Source organism: Bos taurus, chromosome 3, assembly GCF_002263795.3.
Source record: "Bos taurus isolate L1 Dominette 01449 registration number 42190680 breed Hereford chromosome 3, ARS-UCD2.0, whole genome shotgun sequence".
In the NCBI taxonomy this organism is placed as follows: Eukaryota; Metazoa; Chordata; class Mammalia; order Artiodactyla; family Bovidae; genus Bos; species Bos taurus.
The window spans coordinates 49,629,880-49,639,328 of NC_037330.1; the positions used below are offsets into that span (position 1 = coordinate 49,629,880).

General features: G+C 44.2%; 2 non-coding genes across 2 annotated transcripts; both read right to left on the reverse strand.

Moving 5' to 3' along the window:
- Window positions 1-6,987: 6,987 nt before the first annotated feature.
- TRNAR-UCU (transfer RNA arginine (anticodon UCU)) lies at window positions 6,988-7,072 on the reverse strand. Its single transcript is given in 2 exon segments — window positions 6,988-7,023; window positions 7,036-7,072. It is a non-coding gene; the product is annotated as a tRNA-Arg (tRNA).
- Window positions 7,073-7,674: 602 nt separating this feature from the next.
- Window positions 7,675-7,791, reverse strand: MIR760 (microRNA mir-760). Its single transcript, NR_031382.1, has one exon. It is a non-coding gene; the product is annotated as a microRNA mir-760 (primary transcript).
- Between the last annotated feature and the right edge of the window lie 1,658 nt (window positions 7,792-9,449).

A 9,449-nucleotide genomic window follows, 5' to 3' on the forward strand; every position in this document is an offset into this window, starting at 1 on the left:
AAGAAGCACAAGCTGGAATCAAGATTGCCGGGAGAAATATCAAAAACCTCAGATATGCAGATGACACCACCCTTATGGCAGAAAGTGAAGAACTAAAAAGCCTCTTGATGAAAGTGAAAGTGGAGAGTGAAAAAGTTGGCTTAAAGCTTAACATTCAGAAAACTAACATCATGGCATCGGGTCCCATCACTTCATGGGAAATAGATGGGGAAACAGTGGAAACAGTGTCAGACTTTATTTTTTGGGGCTCCAAAATCACTGCAGATGGTGATTGCAGCCATGAAATTAAAAGACACTTACTCCTTGGAAGGAAAGTTATGACCAACCTAGATAGCACATTGAAAAACAGAGACATTACTTTGCCAACAAAGGTCCATCTAGTCAAGGCTATGGTTTTTCCATTGGTCATGTATGGATGTGAGAGTTGGATGTTGAAGAAAGCTGAGCGCCAAAGAATTGATGCTTTTGAACTGTGGTGTTGGAGAAGACTCTTGAGAGTCCCTTGGACTGCAAGGAGATCCAACCAGTCCATTCTGAAGGAGATCAGCCCTCGGATTTCTTTGGAAGGAATGATGCTAAAGCTGAAACTCCAGTACTTTGGCCACCTCATGTCAAGAGTTGACTCACTGGAAAAGACTCTGATGCTGGGAGGGATTGGGGGCAGGAGGAGAAGGGGACGACAGAGGATGAGATGGCTGGATGGCATCACGGACTCGATGGACGTGAGTCTCAGTGAACTCCGGGAGTTGGTGATGGACAGGGAGGCCTGGCGTGCTACGATTCACGGGGTCGCAAAGAGTCGGACACGAGTGAGCGACTGAACTGACTGATAGCACTTACTAAGTGCCAGGCACTTTCTAAGGACTTACAACTTATTTTATGTAACCATTATGTATGTATGTACGTATGTATGAAACGTACATATATAACAATTTAGGTAACCTTTAGGTAAACCTAGGAGATAAGTCCTACTATTATTCTCATCATTTTATTAATGAAGAAACTGAGGCACAGAGAAACTAAGTAACCTGCCTAAAGTCACAGAGCTAATATGTATAATTCTGTTCCACTTTCATTTTAGCTATGCACTATAGCTAGGGCATACCTATTTCAGCATCACCAGCAGAAACTGCTGGATTTTTTCCCCTTTCTTTTACAGTTAACAGAACATATGATTTTTAGCTGGGAATGGTCCCACCTTTCCATGGGATGTGAATGAACGTGGTTTATGCAACTCCTGGGAGGTGTCCTCAAAGAAAGGAGAGCTTGAAATTAGGCTCTGTCCCTTTACCTTCTCCCCACTAACTAGTATGCTGACCTGATGGCAGGGGCAGCAGCAATCATCTTGGACCATGAGGTGGAAGTTGCATTTTGAAGATGGAAGAATAAGGAGCCTGGGTCTCCTGATCAAGTAGCTGCCATAGAGGGTGGATGAAGTTGTAAAATGTTTTTTTTTAATTTTTTGATACAGAAAGCCTCAGATCAAGAGGAAGCTGGAATGAAACCTCCCAGAGCCTCTGGTCTTTTAAGGTCTGTACTGGCTCTGTGTAGCATTAAGACAGGAATGTCTCCACCTTTGGGGCAGAGCGCCCACTTTGTCAATACCTTCCTGAATTCTGAGTGTGTGACGCAGGGCAGTGAAAGAGGGCACGAAGGAAACAGGTCCTCAAACATGGAAATCTAAAATTTTCCCTTCTCCATCTTCATGCTTTAAGCTCTGCCCTCTTCCTGCTTGCCTTAGAAGAGCAGACACTCTTCCATCATGCTTAAGCTAATCCTTTCACCTTAACCCCATAATATTTTTGCACCTCAATTTTCTCATCTGTAAAATGGGGAGATTTTGTACTTTTTTAGGGTTGAGGGATAATTAAATGGCAAGGGTTAAATAAAGTTGCTATCATGAAGCAGGTGTTTAGAAAAATGTGAGATGTCTTCCTTTTCCTCTTGACTCAGTCCTCAAGAGGAAACTTACTCCATCAGTTTTTGGAGATAACGCTTCTTCCTGGATTTCTTCCTATTAATACCTCCCTGGCTACTCTTTTTGTTCTCTCTGAAGAACTCATTCTTTGACTATCCTTCAACTGTCTATGCTCTGGGTTTTTGTCTTTAATCCTCATCTCTCCATACACCATCTACACTCCCCCGCATGACCTCACATGGTCCAGAGCTTCAAGTGCCATCTGTAGGTGAATGAATTTTAAATCTCAGCCTAGATCAGCCTCCTGAGCTCTAGACCTTCTCTTTCTTCCCTCTTTCCCTAAATACCTACTTTCCTTTTGGTCCTTTCATTCAGTAAGTATTTACTGAGAGCTTGCTATGTACTTGGCATTGCATATCAACTGCCACTGTACATCTTCTCCAGGATATTCCACAGAGACCTCAGGAAATCTGAACTTGACCGACTTCTCTGTCTGTCTCCTTCATGACTGTTTCAGCATCCACCCATAGTCCCTAGTTAGAAATGGGAGTATTTTTTCTGACTGCTCCTGCTCCTCTATATATCACTTAATTCATCAAGTCCCATCAATTTGGCTTCCTTTAATATCTCTCAATTTGTATACTTATCCCTCTCTCCAAACCACCTCCCTAGTTCCAGCCCTCATTATTTTCTTACCTATATGACCTCAACAGCCCTGAACTGGTCATCCAGCCTCTCATCTTGTGCTGTTCCAGCTTGGGATCCATAATTCAGACGGCTGACACAGAACACACATCTGAACACACATCCAAACCCAAAGCTAATATCCTCACTGATGAAAAGCTGAAAGCATTCCCTCTAAGATGAAGAACAAGACAAGGATGCCCACTCTTGCCACTTTTATTCAACATACTAATAGTTTTGGACATCCTAGATACAGCTATCAGAGAAGCAAAGGAAATAAAAGGAATCCAAATTAGAAAGGAAGAACTAATACTGTCACTGTTTGCAGGTGACATGATGCTATACACAGAAAACCTTAAAGGTGCCACAAGAAAACTACCAGAGCTCATCAATGAATCAATACAGTTGCAAGATACACAATTAATATCTAGAAACCTGTTCCGTTTCTATACACTAACAACAAAATAGCAGAAAGAGAAATTAAGGAAACAATCCCATTTACCATCACACCAAAAATAATAAAATACCTAGCAATAAACTTACCAAAGGAGGCAAAAACCAGTACTCCAAAAACTATAGACGTAGATGAAAGAAAGAGATGAAAAAATGTTCTTGTTCTTGGACTGGAAGAATCAATATTGTTAAAGTGGCTCTATAACCCAAGGCAACCTACAGATTCAATGTGATCCCTATCAAATTACCAAAGGCATTTTCCACAGATCTGGAACAAAAAATTTTTAATTTCTAGGAAACACAAAGACCCCTAATAGCCAAAACAATCTTGAGAAAGAAGAACAGAGCTGGAGGACTCAGGCTCCTTGACCTGAGACTATACTTCAAAGCTACAGTAATCAAAACAGTATGATACTGGCACAAAAACAGACACACAGATCAATGAAACAGAACAGAAAGCCCAGAAGTAAATTCACTCACTTATGGTCAAAATTAATCTACAACAAAGGAAGCAAGAATATTCAGTGAAGAAAAGACAGTCTCTTCAATACGTGGTGCTGGGAAAACTAGGCAGCTACCTGTAAAAGAATGAAATTAGAACATCTTGAACACTGTATAAAAAACTCAAAATGGATTAAAGACCTAAATGTAAGACCAGATACCATAAAACTCCTAGAGGAAAAGATAGGACACTTTTTGACATAAATTACAGTAGTATGTTTTTGGAGCTGTCTCCTAGAGTAATGAAAATAAAAATAAACAAATGGGGCCTAATTAAACTTAAAAGCTTTTGCAAAGCAAAGGAAACCATAAAAGGACAACCTACAGAGTATAAAAAATATTTGCAAACAGTATTACCAAGAGATTAATTTCCAAAATATACAAACAACTCATACAGCTTAAGAAGATCAAAAAAAAAACAACCCAATCAGTATATGGGCAGAAGACCTAAACAGACACTTCTCCAAAGAGGACATACAGATGGCCAAGTCACATGAAAAGATGCTCAACGTGGTTAACTATTAGTGAAAAGGAAATCAAAACTACAGTGAGGTATTGCCTCACACCAGTCAAAATGGCCATCATTTAAAAGTCTACAAATAATAAATGTTGGAGAGTGTATGCAGAAAAAGGAATTCTCCTACACAACGAGGGAATGTAAATTTATGTAGCCACTGTGGAGACCACTAAAGAGGTTCCTTAAAAACTAAAAATAGAGTTGTCATATGATCCAGCAACCCCACTCCTGGACATATATCTGAAGAAAACTCTAACTTGAATTAACATACATGCATCCAAATGTTCACTGCAGTGCTGTTTACAATAGCCAAGACATGGAAGCAACCTAAGTGTCCACTGACAGATGAATGGATAAACAAAATGTGGTATTCACATACAAACACATGATGAAATATTACTCAGCCATAAAAAAGAACGAAATTATGCCATTTGCAGCAACATGGATGGACCTAGAGATTATCATATTAAATCAAACAGAGAAAGACAAATAGCATATGATATCACTTATATGAATCTTTAAAACCCATATAAACGAACTTATTTACAAAACAGAAATAGACTCACAGCCGAAGAAAACAAATTTATGGTTACCAAAAAGGTATGGGGGGACGGGAAACTTGGGATTAACCAATGCTGCTGCTGCTGCTGCTAAGTCACTTCAGTCGTGTCCGACTCTGTGCGACCCCATAGACGGCAGCCCACCAGGCTCCCCCGTCCCTGGGATTCTCCAGGCAAGAACACTGGAGTAGGTTGCCATTTCCTTCTCCAATGCATGAAAGTGAAAAGTGAAAGTAAAGTCACTCAGTCGTGTCCAACTCTTAGCGACCCCATGGACTGCAGCCCACCAGGCTCCTCCTTCCATGGGATTTTCTAGGCAAGAGTACTGGAGTGGGGTGCCATTGCCTTCTCTGGGGATTAACCAATACAGACCTCTATATACAAAATAACAGTAGACACAGAACTATACTCAGTATCTTATAATAACCTATACTGGAAGAGTATGTAAAAAAAATAATATTTTTATATATAACTGAATCACTATACTGTACCCAACATTGTAAATCAACTGTATTTCAATTAACATTTTCTTAAATAAGAAAGGTAGGTGAGTACTTTAGTTCAACTAACAAATAACACAGGAATCTTGTTTGTCTATAAAACTATCAGATTTAACTTTAAAAAAAGAAGTTAAAGCCAACATATAATGTCTATTTAAAAGAAAACAAACCCAAATATATTTTCTAGATACTTACTGTGTGTGTGGTGGGTTTGGTCATTTTTCTATTCCATCACTGGTCATTTTCTTATTGGTTTGAAGGAGTTCTTTACACACTAAGGAAACCAGCCCTTTTTTGTGATATGTATTATAACTGTTCTTTTCCAGTTTGTCTTTTGATTTTTGTTTATGGTATTTTGTTTTTTGTCTTACAGAAATCCATATTTTTGGATTTATTGATTTTTTAGTGGCTTCTAGGTTTAAAGTTATACTGCTTAAGTTATTAAATAACTTCATCACATCTTATTTTAGTGCTTTTGATGGTCATATTATTTGTATTTTCACCTGAAATATACCTCTGTAAAAGGACTGAAGTGGGAATTTTGTCTCAGAATCCCTGACAATGAACATTCGTCCTCTTCTAAGCATATTTGAAATGCCATTTTATCACTGTTAGAGACAGTAAAATGGATACAATCTCTATGAAAGCAATTTGGTAATATCTATCAAAGAACACACAAACAAGCCTTTGACCCAGCAATTCAATTTCCTAAGAATCTATCCTACAGATAAATTTGCACTTGTGTACAGTAATAAGGATGTTCACTGAAACACTAGGAAAATACATAACACTGATATGGCCAACTATTGGGGACTATTAAATCATTATGATACTTAGGTACAATGGAACAAGGCAGTTCTGTTGCATTAATAAGTGAGTTAGCAAGCATAGCGAAACCACCTACATCAATAACATCAACAAACATAAAGAGGGTAGATGCAGCAATGCTGACATAAAATAAATCTGAAAATATTTCCAAAAAACCATTTTCACTGATGGCTTATAGAGTTGAAGAAGGGCTGGGAAATAGGAAGAACAAAGATGTTTACTTTTCCCTGTACTTTTCTGGACAATTTGGGATTTTGTATTTTTTGCATGAATTGTTTGTTTCAGCATTGTTAAAATTTCATCCACTCACTGATTTATTCGCATTCATCGAGGTAGAACCCTAATCTCATGCAAAGATATGAATTGTCAGAAAGGCTTCGCTGGTAGCTCAGTCGGTAAAGAATCTGTTAGAAGAGGTAAAAGATAGCCTTGCCTAAAGGAGCTGACAGGCAGAGTGGACCTTGGGTCTCTTTGCACCTGAATCATGGAGGAGAGGAGCAGGCGTTCTTATTCGAAAGTCAGATTCCTGGGCCCCACGGGAGTGACGCCCAGAAATCTGCATTTGTGACAGGATCCCACTGGGCTGGGAGCCTTCTGGGCTGGAAGACTGCTCACCGTGTGGGCGCGTTTCCCTGTCCTTCGCTCGCCCCTCCCTCCCTAGCAGCCACAATCGCGCCCCTGGCGAAGGGGTCTGGAGCCAGCTCTCCCGAACAACCGAGACGGGGCCTCCCCCGCGTTCTGCTTAGGCTGAAACCGCGAGACCTTGCCTCTATGCCGCCCGGGCTGCTTTCCCCAGTTCCCGGATCAGGCTCCGGAGTCGGCAGGGCCCTGGCCCAGAGCCACCGAGCCAGGGAAGTAAGGGGAGGGATAGACTATAGAGGTGAGAGCGACTAGAAGAAAAAGAGCTGCAGAAAGCCGAAGGCAGTGGGGAGAGCGGGCAGAGAATGCGAGGCGAGTGTACACCCTTTAAGAAAAGGAGAGAAATGACTGGTGTAGAAAATAAAACAGGGGGTTGGAAAAAACCTCCGACTCCGCCGGGACTCGAACCCGGAACCTTTGAATGCCTTCAACCTCTAGAAGTCCAATGCGCTATCCATTGCGCCACGGAGCCACCTGTTGGAGTTTCCGCGCATCTGCTCTGTTAAGCCAGAGGCGACGGCCCCGCGCCCTTCCCACCGCCCCCATTAACTGTTGGTCTGTATCACTGAGGCCAGGGTGCTTCCAAACATCGCTAGCTGGCGCCCGTCCTCATTCGGCGACCGCCTTTTAATAAAGTCGGCTTAGCCTTGCAAGAGAAGGGATGTTGCGAGGGCGCCGGGCGCGGGCTGGTTGAGTCTGAGCGCAGCCGCAGCCCGGTCTCCGGCCCGCCCTGGGCGCCGCCGTACCTGGCCGATAAGGACAAATCACGCCCGCGCTCCTCCTCCCCCGCTATTCTCCTTTCCGATCTCCCCCGCCTGCCCGCTCTCCCGCGGCCGGTTCCGCCCGGTCTGGCCCCGCCCCGGAGTTGCAGGCCTCCAGCCGGCAGTTGCGCCTTTAAGCCGGGCCGGTAACGCCGGGCACTTACGTCGCACCGTTTAGCGGCTGGTCCCGAGCAGCGACCCCTCCCGGGTCCCGAGCTCTTTCCTGGCCGCACGCGGCCGGAATCCGCCGCGGCGGGCGCGGGTCGCGGCGACGTCTGTGTGAATGCTTGTGTGTGTTTATTTGCGCGGGGTTCGGCAAAATGGAGTTTGGGTTGCATTTCGCTCCCCACAGACCCAGAGCCGAATTTCTAAGGTATCCGGGCTCTGGTGGACTGAGGGGGGCGACGCGCCCCACGCTGCAGCATCCTCCGAGAGCTCGTCCCAGCGCCGGCAGCTGGCTTGGTGGGCGCAGCGCAGCTGCCGAGTCCGCGCGGCCAGAGCACGCGGCTGCGTGGGCGGCGGCGGCGAAGGGCCTGCGCGCGTGGGAGCGCGGGGAGCATGCGTGAGCGGTCACGAGCGGTCGGGGGGCGCGCGCCCGAGAGCAGCCGCGGGGTTTCCGGGAGGCGGCGCAGCCACAGGCTGGGTTAGCTCCCGCTGCTCGAAAGGGCGCGGTCGCCACTAATACAAGGGTTTGTCTGAGGGAACCTGGGGTTTCAGTGCTCCCTGTAATTCCTATCAGTACGACCCGAAAGCCACTTGAAATAGACGAGCCAAGTAAAAACCGCGTGGTTGCCCCGCAAACGCCTTTGCATACAAAATCCTTGGTCCCCGCTCCAATCAGCTTGCGGTTTTCCGAGCCCGCCTACTTAGAAATTGCGGGGCTGCTACTGTGCCATCTCTTCAGGCTCGTTTGCAGCCTACCCTGTGGTCCACTCCGTTCCACTCTGCCCAGCTACATCGTGCCTTCCGCACCCTATCCCAGTGCTAAAGAGGGAGGAAGCACCCAGAAAGGGTCGAGTAGAGTAGGGATCAGTACATTCTTATTTAACTTCACTCCACTTTGATTACCCCAAAGTCTTTGTGTAGATCACAAAAAACTGTGGAAAATTCTTTAAGAGCTGGGAATACCAGACCACCTTACCTGTCTCCTGAGAAATCTGTATGCAGGTCAAGAAGCAACAGATAGAACCGGACCTGGAACAAACTGGTTTCAAATCGGGAAAGGAGTAGTCACGGCTGTATATTGTCACCCTGCTTATTTAACTTGTATGCTGAGTACGTCATGCGAAATTTCGGGCTGGAGTAAACACAAGCTGGGATCAAGATTGCCGGGAGAATTATCAATGACCTCAGATAGGCAGATGATACCACCCTTATAGCAGAAAGTGAAGAGGAGCTAAAGAATCTCTTAATGAAAGTGAAAGAGGAGAGTGAAAACCTGGCTTAAAACTCAACATTCAAAAAACTAAGATCATGGCATCCAGTCCCATCACTTCATGGCAAATAGATGGGGAAACAATGGAAACAGTGACAGACTTTATTTTCTTAGGCTCCAAAATCAGTGCAGATGGTGACTGCAGCCATGAAAGTAGAAGATGAAATTAGAAGCTTTTCTTCTTGGAAGAAAAGCTATGACCAACCTAGACAGCATAGTAAAAAGCAGGGACATTACTTTGCCACAAAGGTCCATCAAGTCAAAGCTATGGTTTTTCCAATAATCATGTATGGATGTGAGTTGCACCATAAATAATGCTGAGCATGGAAAAATTGATGCCTTTGACTTGTGGTGTTGGAAAAGACTCTTGAGAGTCCCTTGCACTGCAAGGAGATCAAACCAGTCAATCTTAAAGGAAATCAGTCCTGAATATTCATTGGAAGAACTGATGCTGAAACTGAAGCTCCAATACTTTGGCCACCTGATGCAAAGAACTGACTCCTTGGAAAAGACCCCGATGCTGGGAAAGATTGAAGGCAGGAGGAGAAGAGGACGACAGAAGATGAGATGGTTGGATGGCATCACCGACTTGATGGACATGAGTTTGAGCAGGCTCCAGGAGTTGGTGATGGACACGGAAGCCTGGCGTGCTG